General features: G+C 40.2%; 1 pseudogene across 1 annotated transcript; it reads left to right on the forward strand.

The window, feature by feature from the left end:
- The first annotated feature begins 1941 nt into the window (after positions 1 to 1941).
- LOC308566890 (large ribosomal subunit protein P1 pseudogene) lies at positions 1942 to 2723 on the forward strand (annotated as a pseudogene). The gene is made up of 2 exons: positions 1942 to 1962; positions 2288 to 2723. The product of its transcript is annotated as a large ribosomal subunit protein P1 pseudogene (transcript).
- Positions 2724 to 12218: the final 9495 nt, after the last annotated feature.

Genomic DNA, 12218 nt, shown 5'->3' on the forward strand with positions numbered 1-12218 from the left:
TTTAGTCAGTTATTTTTCTCTACCTTCCCCCCCACACACAGCTTTTTTGAGGTTTAATTGACATACAATAAACTGCACATATTTTAGATGTAAATTTTTTGAGGTTTGACAGATGTATACACCTGTGAAATCATTACCACAATCAAGATAATGAACATTATAATTTTCTTGTAATTCTTAGGACTCTATCCAGTGATGTGCTAGAGCTGGATCATATCAGGTTGTTAGTTTCATTTATCTTGGTTATATACCTAAGAGTGGAATTGCTGGGTCATATGATAACTCTCTGTTTAAGATACCGAGGCACTGCCAGATTGCTTTTCAAAGTGTCTACACCATTTCATAAAACCACCAGCAAGTTATGAAGGACTTCCTCACTTCTTAAAAGGTCATATAATGCTGACAGACACTGATACATGGGGTATGCACCAGGCCTAGGAGTCCTGTAAGGCAAGAACTGGAACCTGGCCCATATTTAAATTCATGTTTAAGCTGCCATATGGCCTGAGAGCTTCTGAAAAAGTCAGAATCATTGGAAACCTTGAAAGATAAATAATCTGGAATCCACTAGATCATACAGCAGAGCTGGATTTTTTTAAGAGCAGTGGTTCCAGTCTGTATACAGGGTGTCCACAAAGTCTGGAAACATAGATAATAGTAATTATTATTTTACAATTAAAGGTGTCTTTAATGGTATGATGTCTCTTCACTGGTTTTTCTAGACATTATGGACTTTACGGACCTGTGGTGGTCAGGAATCCTGACCACTTTCAGACAGAACCTCTCAGACAGCCTATATGTTCAGTGCCAAAGAATGCCCTGAGTCTTAGGAACTCAACATCTCTGCTCCAGGAATCCCTTTGGTTTTCATAGTAAGAGGAATTTCCCCATTGTCCAGAGGCTTTTGAGCACTAAAGATTGGCAGTTCAGAGAAGGCTGGCAGCAACTGCAGCTGCTGAGGTAGTGGCCAGCCAGGCAGCTATGACACTGAAGAAAAGAGGTCAGCAGAAGACTTAGCCCCATCATGATTAATTGACAGTGACGTGGGCATTGGCTTGTGTGCAGCAGGGTGACAGTAGGGATCAGAGTAGCCAATAGACCAGCAATAGCAGTTAAAACAAAAGCTGATGACTTGCGGAGCTGTTGGCAGCTGTTCTGATTCTATGAATAACCAATATCTCCACCCCACCTCTAAGGACCCCTAGGGAAATAACTGTAAAGGGAGATCCTGGAATCAGAGCTCAGAGATTTGGGGGTGGCTATAAATGTGACCCATCAGAGGATGGGGGGGAGAAGCCTATGAATATATCAGTTTCTGATGAGGGAAATCTGCCAGTCCCCTAATCAAAGTAATTCGTAAGTCACATATTCAACAGGTTAAACACTCTGAGTACAATACTCCTTTTTTTTTTTTCAAATAAATATTTGAATCTCCTTTTAGATGTATACTTTGACCTTGTTTACTGCAATTCCACTTATTTTTAAAATGTACAGTTAGAGCATTTTTCAAGTATATATTTTATCTTAATTACTCTTAGTACCTCTGCCCCTTTTCAAAATATATACTGCAATCCTTTTTCAATCTTTTGAAATTTGCTTGTGAGGACAAATGATTTCTGGACAGATTGAGGAGGCAGCAAGTCCTGAGTTGACTTCTGTTTGAGAACCCATAAAAACAGTGTTAAGAACTGAGGCGAAATAGATAGCTGCCTAGCTTCTAACTGGTGGAAGCTCCTCTGACTTCTTCCTGCATGCAGATTTCTTAGTAAGTGCCAAAGTCATGTTTCCAAAATTGTGGTCTTATTTCAATAATATTTCACACACAATGAAATGTGATGCAACTGTTAAAACAAATACAGTAAGGAAAAGAAGAGAGCAGGATACACAAGCTGCTGACACTGACTGTTCAAGTGGGATAAGTGCAGGTAAGTTCTTGTAACGATGCATATGATAATCTCTGAAGTAATTGCTAGAAGCATAATAAAAGAAAGCCCAACTAAAAAGCCAAACAGGAAAAAAGTGGAGCAAAAGTTACTTTATTAATCCAAAAGCAAATGAGAAAGGAGGAACAAAGAACAGGTAGAAAAAAATAGAGAATAGCAAGACGCTAGTTTGAAGCCCATCTAGAAAATCAGTAATTACATAAAATGTAAATGGTCTGAGCATTTCAATAAAAAAGAATATCAGACTGTATATAAAAAGCAAAAAACCAAACCCACTTATATAGTGCTTATAAGAGATACAAATTGGTTTAACATTCAAAATCCTTTGGAGTCCCTCTCCTCAGCTGCCGCTAAGGTGCTTGGTCCCTCCGAAGAAGCTAAGGCCGAGTTGGGGGAGGCCCTCACTTCATTCGGTGACTCACCCCACCGTGGCCTCTGTCTCGGAGCTCACCTGCATCTACTCAGCCCTTATCCTGCATGATGATGAGGTGACAAGGTGAAGGTGACAGAGGATAAGATCACTGTCCTCACAAAAGCAGTTCGTAGAAGCGTTGAACCCTTCTGGCCAGGCTTGTTTGCAAAGGCTCTGGACAATGTCAACACTGGGAGTTTTGTCTGCAATGTGGGGGCTGGTGGATCTGCCCCAGCAGCTAGTGCTGCACCAGCAGGAGGCCTGCCCCCTCCACCACCGCTGCCCCAGCTGAGGAGAGCAAAGCGGAGGCAAAGAAAGAAGAATCTGAGGAGTCTGATGATGACATGGGCTTTAGTCTTTTTGACTAAACCTCCTTGGTAACACATTCAATAAAAAGCTGAACTCTGGAAAAAATAATCCATTCGATACAATCACCGATTAACAAAATAAAGGAGAAAAACATGATTTTTTAATCTATTTTTATTTATTTTTGTTGATTGATTTTAGAGAGAGGAAGGGAGAGAGAAGAAGAGAAAGAATGGATTTATTCCATTAATTTATGCATTCATTGGCTTTTTTTTTTTTTAATATATCTTTATTGATTACAGAGAGAGGAAAGGAGAAGGAGCGAGAGAGAGAAACATCAATGATGAGAGAGTCATTGATTGGCTGCAGCCCTCAACCCGGGCATGTGCCCTGACCGGGAATCGAACCCCGATCGCCTGGATCCCAGGTCGACGCTCAACCGCTGAGCCACACCCGGCCAGGCCTCATTGGCTTTTTATTTTTAATCCTCACCGGAGGATATTTTTTCCATTGCTTTTTCAGACAGAGAGTGGAAGGGAGAGAGAGAAAAACATTGATGTGAGAGAGACACATCAATTGGGTGCCTCCCACACCCGCCCTATCTGGGGCCGAGCAACCAAGGTGTTTACCTTTGGCCAGAATCAAGCCTGGTACCCTTCAGTCCACAGGCTGATGCTCTAACCACTGAGCCAAACCGGCCAGGGCCAATGGTTGCTTCTTGTATGTGTCCTGATCAGGGATTGAACCTGTAACCTTGGTGTATGGGGACAACGGTCTAACCAACTGAGCTACCCAGCCAGGGCAAAACATGATTGTTTTAAACAGTTGACACATAATATAATATTTGTTTCAGGTATACAACTAAGTGATTAGACAATTCTATGCCTTATGAAGCGATCACCTTGATAAGTCTAGTACCCATCTGACAGCTTACATAGTTCATTCCTCTTTTCTTGTTTTCTTGCTTTCCTTTGGACTGAATGTTTTTCATGATTTCATTTTTGTCTCCACTATTGGCATATTAGTTATACCTTTATTTCTTTAGTTGTTGTTCCAGAGTTTATAAAATACATCTTTAAATATTAGTCTACCTTCAAATAATGTATCACTTTATGTGCTATTACCTTTTTAATTATAGCCAGCTAGAGCAAGTGAAGTGGTATCTCATTGTGGCTTTTTATTCGTATTTCCAAAATTCTTTCCCGGTGCATCTTCCTCCTCTCCGACGCACTGCTCTGCAGCCTACCCGCCGTGGCCCTCCTGAACTCCTGTATGTTTCCTCATTGCAGAGAGACTCCTGGGCTGCATTTGGTTTCCCCTTTGTTACACTGCAGCCTGGAAGCTGCCGCCACGCACTAACATAGCACAATCATGGGGCTCACGTCGTTTGCTTCTCTCTTCTTGGGGATCACAGTCCTGTGCTGCCTATCATCCAGTGTCTGAAAACCACTGTTTTAAATATTTTGTTGTTTGTTTTCTAGTCGTTTAAGGCAGAGGGTAAATCCAGTCCCTGTCACTCTATGTTGGCCAGAAGTAGAAGTTCCAGCTGCCCTTTTCTCATCACAGCTCTGAGCTCCCTGCTGCAGTAAGCTTCCTCTAGGTTCTTCACTGGGGAACTGTATTTCAGACATTTAATCTGGAGGGTAAAACCTTATCTTGGGATCTGAGTGAGTCTACAGATGATGCAGCTCACACTGGTGATTTAAGTGCTGTGACAGGCTGCCTGGAGATAGGGATATGACAGCCACAGTTGTCCTGGAGCTCTAGGCTCTACAGTGGTGAGAAAGCAGTTGCTCACTGTATTGCTGCAATGTCCTTAAGAATATTGTTCACATTTCTACTCCCACTACCAGGGAATGAAAAGACTTACATACACCTAGCTTGAGTAATACTGTATAGGTTTGTGGTGGTTCTGCCAAGACAAATTACTTGCAAAATGTACACATGTGTGACTAGGTGCAATAAATTGTCATATGGGAATGTTAGTTTTAAATCTGTTAAAAGTTGCCCAGCCGGGTGTGGCTCAGTGGTTGAGCGTCGACCTAGGATCCAGGAGATCAGGGTTTGATTTCCAGTCAGGGCACATGCCCGAGTTGCGGGCTCGATCCCCAGCAGGGGGTGTGCAGGAGGCAGCCAATCAATGACACTCTCCTCATCGATGTTTCTATCTCTCTCTCTCCCTCTCACTTCCTCTCTCTGAAATCAATAAAGATATATTTTTAAAAAATAATAATAAAATAAATCTGTTAAAAGTTTGTGATTGATAAATCTTATATACGATCCATTCCCAGTACTCAAGGAACTTATAATTTAATAGAAGGAGAAAAACAAAGTATTTATATGATTTTTATTAGTTAAGTCAAAAGAAAAACAAATGGGTCCGATTTCTGTGCATTCTCAACATTTCTTGTTATCCTTTCCTTTTCATCCCACAAGAAGCCATAATTTTATTAGTAACAGAAACAGTACAAATTTCAAACCAAGCTGCAGTAACTATTTTGAAACACACACACAAAAGATCCTCCTTTTTAGAGGGTTTCATTTTTAATTCCATAATAGCATTTACAGTATCATACTGTTGTTCTTCAGGGCTTGGACTGCCTTTGCTCTGGACACATTTGCTTGTGACATGACCAACTCTATGTCCTCAACTTCTGCACCTGTTTCATCCACCTCTTCTTCTTCACTCTCCTCTTGCACAGTTGGAGTCTGTGTGTTTTCTTGAGTGTCTGAGACAGCTTCACCTTGAACTTTGAATTTCTCGGCAGCTGCTAGCTGTACTTGCTGAGATAAACCCTCGATCTTGGCTTCCCCCAAAACTATGTAGGTGTCTGAAGCTGGGATTTTGTAGACATCTGGTTTTATGATGACAAAGAGGATATTAGATTTCTGGATAGTGACCCTAGTAACCCCTGTAACCTGTCGAAGACCCACTTTTGTTTTGTTCTGTTTTGTTTTAATCCTGACCTGAGGATATTTTTTCCACTACTTTTCAGAGAGTGGAAGGGAGAGAGAGAGAGAAAAAAAATCAATGTGAGAGAGACACATCAATTGGTTGCCTCCCGCATGAGCCCTGACCAGGGCAGGGGATTGGGTCTGCAAGTGAGGTATGTGCCCTTGGCTGGAATCGAACCTGGGACCCTTCAGTCTGTGGCCTATGCGCTAACCACTGGGATAACCCAGCTAGGGCCTTTTTACTTTCTTGATGGTGTCCTTCAAAGCACAAAAGTTTTTAACTTGATGATGTCTAATTTATCTACTTTTTTGTTGCTTGCTTATGCTTTTGGTGTCATATCTAAGAAGCTTTACCTAACCCACCATCACAAAGATTTACTCCTATGTTTTCTTCTAAGAGCTTTATGTTTTTAGCTCTTTATGCATTTAGGCCTCTGGTCCATTTTGAGTTAACTTTTTGTTTGTGTAAGTGTAAGTAAGTGGTCTGATTTCATTCTTTTGTCCAGCACTATTTGTTGAAAAGACTACTCTTTTCCCATTGAATTATCTTTGGACTCTTGTCTGAAATCAACTGCCCATAAATGTATGGGTTTATGTCTGGTTCTCAATTCTATTTCATTGATCTATATCTATCCTTCTGCCAGTACCACACTGTCTTGATTACTGTAACTTTATAATATAAAACTTACAATAAGTTTTGAAATTGAGAAACATTAAGTAGGTTTAAAGAGGAAAAGAACATCAATTTATATTTTTAAAAGGTTACATTGGGGCTCCTCAAAAAGTTAAACATAGAATTACTATGTAACCCAGAAATTTTACTCTTATGTATATACCCCAAAGAATTGAAAATAGGAACTCAAGTACCTGTATGTTACTGCTCATTGCAGCATTATTCTAGCCAAAAGGTAGAAACAACCCAAGTGTCCATCATTTGAATACAGTGGAATACTAGTCAACCATACAAAGAAATGAAGTTTTGATATATACTCCAACATGGATGAATCTTGTAAAACATTATGCTATGTGGAAGAAGCCAGATACAAACAGATACATACTGCATGATTTCACGTATATGCAATATCTAGGAGAGGCAAACTCTCAGGGATATAAAGTAGATTAGAAATTATCAGGGATTGGGGGTGGGAGGAATAAAAAATTATTGCTTTACGGGTACAGAGTTTCTTTCTGGGGTTATGAAAAAAGTTTTGGAGGTAGTGGTGATGGTTGCAGAACATTGTAAATGTAATTAATGCCACTCAATTGTATACTTAAAATGGTGAAAATAGCAAATCATATGTTATATATATTTCATCACAAGTTAAAAAACGACTGCTTGGCAGCTGTGAAGAAATCAGTCAGTGGGTTAGGGTGACTGACGGAATCCAGGTTAAAGGTGATGTTCTGTAACCCTTCCAGGTCTGCTCTGTCCTGCTCTGTTCTCCAGGAAGCTGACCTGTGGTGACTGAACCCTCTGGCTTCTTCTGGTTGAATTTGGCCAGTGGAGAGCGCTGGCAAGAGATCAGAGGGTATGACCAAGATCAGGGTATTTCCCCTGGCTTCCAGTCGGCAGGGCTGCTGTGACACCTGTACCTCTCAATGAAAGGCTCCTGTCTCAATGAAAGACAGCTCTCTCCACAAAACTCTCGTTGTCTCTGTAGTCTAATCATGATTCCCTCCCCCTATTCCTTCTAGGGCCTTAGTGGTCCACTAGTGCACTTGTATTTCCCTACACTAGTTTGTTAGTTTAATGCTTCCTTTATTAGACTTTCCTAGAATGACCCAGTTTGAGTGCACTATCAGTTTCCTGCCTTAGATGGGGGTGGGTGTAGTAGAGAGAGCAATAGATCTATTTGGAGGTAGAGCCTTGATGTTTTGATAAATTGGATGGTGTGACAGATGTGGCCCCTGGCTATAAGAAAAGTTCTCATAAATTGGGTAAGACAGGACACACAGTCTAGAAAAAAAGCACAAGAACACAAGATTCAGACTCATACCAACTTATTATATTCTGGCTATGGTATCAAGTTCCAAAGTGACTGAAACAAGCTACTCACTGTACTAATCCATCTATTGCCTTGCCTTGGGGACAGAATTTACTCTTCTCCAAGCTCTCAGATATGCAGGAGAGAAACTGGAGGAGGTCGATGGTTTCCACAGAGGGATCAGAAAAATGGGGTGTCCAAAGGAAGCAACGAAAATAGAGTTCTTGGGAATGATACTAGGAAAAAAGTGTGTAATAAGTTGGCTGAAATGACAAGATTCAGACACTGGCTTGCAATGACTGTCTCCCAACCAGGTGATCTGGAGATAAATGGCAACAGCAGTTTGTGGAGATATTCAGGCCTCAGAGTTAATGGAGCAACACCCTGTTACATACAGCAGCTGTCTTCCTGTGCTTGTTCCATCCCTGAAACCATACACAGGACAAAATGGGGGGAGTTCTCTATCACAGACCCTACGCTATTTATACCCGCTAACTATCTCCCCACTTTCCGTCTTTGCCCTGAATACCTTTCTCCCACCCTGGCTCTTCCAGCCACGGAAAGGCACACATAAAACCTATATCCCTGCTAGAGGACAGAGTGTCTGAGGTTGAGGTGTTACCCACACACTGCAGGTTGTCCTGGGTCAGATAGGAAATCCTTAATGCCCTGCCTGGCTCGGTGCCCTTTAATTCACTATGGAGAACTCTGATGGCGTGTAACTCCCACAACATAATCCTTAGGTCTTGGGCCCCCGGATCAGCTCCCTGGGGCTGCTACTTGTTCCAGCCGAGCCTTTCAGACTGAGGCCCCTTGAGTGGGCATGCCAGTACCGTAAACGCTCTTTCTTTCTTGTCACTCTTATTCCCGCAAGAAGCACTCATCCCCTTCATCTCACCCCCTTCCGTGCTGCAAGGATCCAGGCAGCCTTTAGACGTTCACAGCTTCTGGTCAGTGTATGACCTCAGACCCATTGCTTAACTTCCATATGCCTCAAGTTGTTGTTATTAAGCTCTTAGCCAGTGCCGAGCACATAGCAAACTCAGTAAATGTTAGTTGTTGTTGTTATATTTTAAAAATAGCAATATGTTCATGTAACTGGTACGACCCACTTCATTAAATTTGAGTCTAAACAGTGGTCATATTTCTCTCTTTTTAAAACTTGAGTCTAAATTCAGTTTATTTCTATACCTGTTTTATTTTATTTTAGTTACTTATTTTTAACTGGGTATTCTATGCACCCAGAAAAATTTCCAAAAAAGTAAAAAGGCCCACCACTTCTTCCAACCACCCAGTTCAACTCCCCACAGACAGCCCTCTTACCAACTCCTTTCTTAGACTTCAAGAGATATTCTATGCAATTATAGACACAGACTCAGATGTTTTTTTCCGTGTACAAATAATAGCCCTAACAATACATTTTGGAGAGCTTTTCAAATCCGTTCTTACTGAGTTGCCTAATTCTTATTTATTTATTTATTTATTTATTTATTTATTATTTAATTAATTCATTTTTAAATATATATTGATTTCAGAGAGAGGAAGGGAAAGGAAGAGAGAGAAACATCAATGATGAGAGTCATTGATCAGCTGCCTTCTGCACGCCCCCTACTGGGGATCGAGCCTGCAACGCCAGGAATGTGCCCTGACCAGGAATCAAACCGAGATCTCCTGGATCCTAGGTTGATGCTCACCCGCTGAGCCCCGCCGACTGGACAGGGCATCATCACTTTTAGATAACTGAGGTAATGGGATAGATATGGTTTTCAATATTGTTTTTCTTTTGTATTATTTTACACACATGGTTTCATGTTTCTTCATGTTATGGTATCTACAAACTGTTTTGTAATATTAGCATTTAATAATTTAATGATTTATTGGTGAGTTTCTATTATTTTAAGTCACACTGACTTAAGTATTTTAGTACATACAGATTTTCTTTTGGCCTATTTCACTGGGTTTTAAATTCCTAGGTGAGGAACTGGGTCAAAGGGTATCAGTTGATTCTTGCTAAGTGTTACTTAAGTGTGCTTCTTGAAGGATTGTGTCAGTTTATCTGGCCACTAGCCAGGTGTGAATGTATGTTTCCCAAAGCTTTGACCAGCGTTGGGTATTTAATTTTTACATGGTTTAATGACTGTTAATTGGGAGCATACTATATGTACAGTCTTTAATTTGTATTTTCCTAATTACTAAGGAAGTTGAGTCTTTTAAAAATATATATGTTTATTGTTTGTATTTCCTCTTAGGTGCCCTGTTCACTTCAGCAACAGACATAGTTTGAGTGCCCACTATGTGCTTCCCTCAAAGAAGAGTGACCTAACAAAAATGACCATTTGGGATAGGGTGGGGAGCCAGGATAGTATAGAATAAATGACTAACTGTACTCAGTTAGTAGAAGCACATTATTGGCAGGCCGTTTGGGCGAAGTCTTGTGGGTAGAAGACAAAGTAGGAAGGGGTTGATTCTCTTCAAAACAGATTAGGCTTTTGCAGGGCAAGTGACTTTAGAACTGGGGCCAAACAATGGGTAAGATTTGTCCAGGTGAGAAAAAAGTGTCGGGGGAGAGGGAATAATTTGGAGAGAGTTAAGGGAGGTTGAAAAACCTAAAAATATAGTACTTGTGTTATGGAGTTGTGAACATTTCATTATAGCTAAAATGTGGAATGCTGGGGCTGAGGGATGATGGATAGTGGGTCAGGGTTAACTTCAGGATCCTGACCTTTGTCCTGAAGGCTGTTTTTGTTTTTAAAGAGGAATGACATGAGCTAATCTGTGTTTTAGAAAGACCTTTTTGGCAGATAATGAGAGGTAGATTTGGGGACACGAGTTATAAGATGAGCCTATCTGTGTCCTTAGCCACTTAACAAGGGTCAGAGAGATAGGACTAAGGATAAGCACATTAACTCTTTATATGTCCTACTTAAAACTATATTCCCATTTCATGGTTTTCATTTGTTTATTTTATTATTATTTTAAATATATTTTCATTGATTTCAGAGAGAGGAAGGGAAAGAGAGAGAGAAACATCAATGATGAGAGTCATTGATTGGCTGCCTCCTGCACACCCCCTACTGAGGGTCGAGCCCACAACTTGGGCATGTGCCCTGACCAGGAATTAAACCATGACCTCCTGGTTCATGGGTGAAGACGCTCAACCACTGAGCCACGCCGGCCAGGCTGCTTTCATCTTTTTAAATGTTTAAATTGTGGTAAAATATGCATTACGTAACATAACATTTACTATCTTAACCATTTTTTAAAAGGTTATTGATTTGAGAGAGAGAGGAAAGAGAGAGAGAGGGAAATGTCTACTTGCTGTTCCACTCATCCATGCTCTCACTGGTTAACCCTCGAATGCACCGGGACCCTACTGCAACCCTGGTGCACCAGGAGACGCTTCAACCAGCTGAGCTACCCGGCCAAACTTACTGTCTTAACCATTTTTAAGTGTATAATTCACTAGTGTTAAGTAAATTCACATTGTTGTGCAACCAATCACCAGATCATAGTTTTCCTTTTTAGTTAATTAGTTGAGTTTTATTAAAAAGAAGTTGAAATTTGTACAAATTCACTTTTTTTGGTAATAATTACTATTCTTTGCTTAACATTTTATGTTGATAATGTTTTTTAACATTTAGGATCTCCTTTGATCCTCATAAACATGCTTCTGAGAGATATTATCCCCATTTTAGAGATGAGAAAGCTGAGGCCAAGAGATTAAAAAGATCTAACAAGCTTGGCTTGTTTATCTTTGAAAAACAAAGAGCATCACCCAGATTTATAGGCTGAGAATTTCATCCATTCAGTCATTTATGCAACAGGTATTACCTGAGTACCTACTATATGCCACTGTTAGGAGAATGATGTTGAACAAAATAGACATATTGCCTGCATTTATGGAGCTTAAGGACTAGTGGAGGAAACAGGCATTAATCAAGAAATCATAAAAATAATGAAGTAATTATAAACTCTCATTGAAGAAAAGAAATACCATGTTATGAGAACAATTTTTAAAATATTAGTAATTTTATTATTTTATTTTATTTTATTTTATTTTATTTTATTTTATTTTATTTTATTTTATTTTATTTTATTTTATTTTATCTTTATTGTTGAAAGTGTTACAGATGTCCCCCTACCCCTCACTGATCCCCTTCACCCCGAATCCACCCCCCAGGCCTTCCCCACACTATTGTCTGTGTCCATAGGTTATGCATATATGCATATAAGTTCTTTGATTAATCCCTCTCCACCCACTCCCCCAACCCCGCCTTCCCTCTGAGATTCGTCAGTCTGTTCCACGCTTCTATGTCTCTGGATCTATGAGAACAATTTCTATAGAATAGAGATACCAGACCAAGTCCAAGGGTCAGGGAAGGTTTCCTCTAGGGAATAATTTCTGGATATTTTTCTTTTTCTTCTCTTCCACACAGTCTGCTCCCAAGCCTAACCATTAAGCTTCACAAGGAATGACAATGTAAAATGTCTTCATTTGAGAGCAACCGAAGACTGAACATACATGTTTTATATGCATTTGTAAACCTTTCAAAATGATTCACCCTGACATTTCTATGTGTCCAGTCCACAATATCTTTTCATCGACATTATCTGGCT

This window comes from Miniopterus schreibersii, assembly GCF_964146895.1.
Source record: "Miniopterus schreibersii genome assembly, chromosome: 14".
In the NCBI taxonomy this organism is placed as follows: domain Eukaryota; kingdom Metazoa; phylum Chordata; class Mammalia; order Chiroptera; family Miniopteridae; genus Miniopterus; species Miniopterus schreibersii.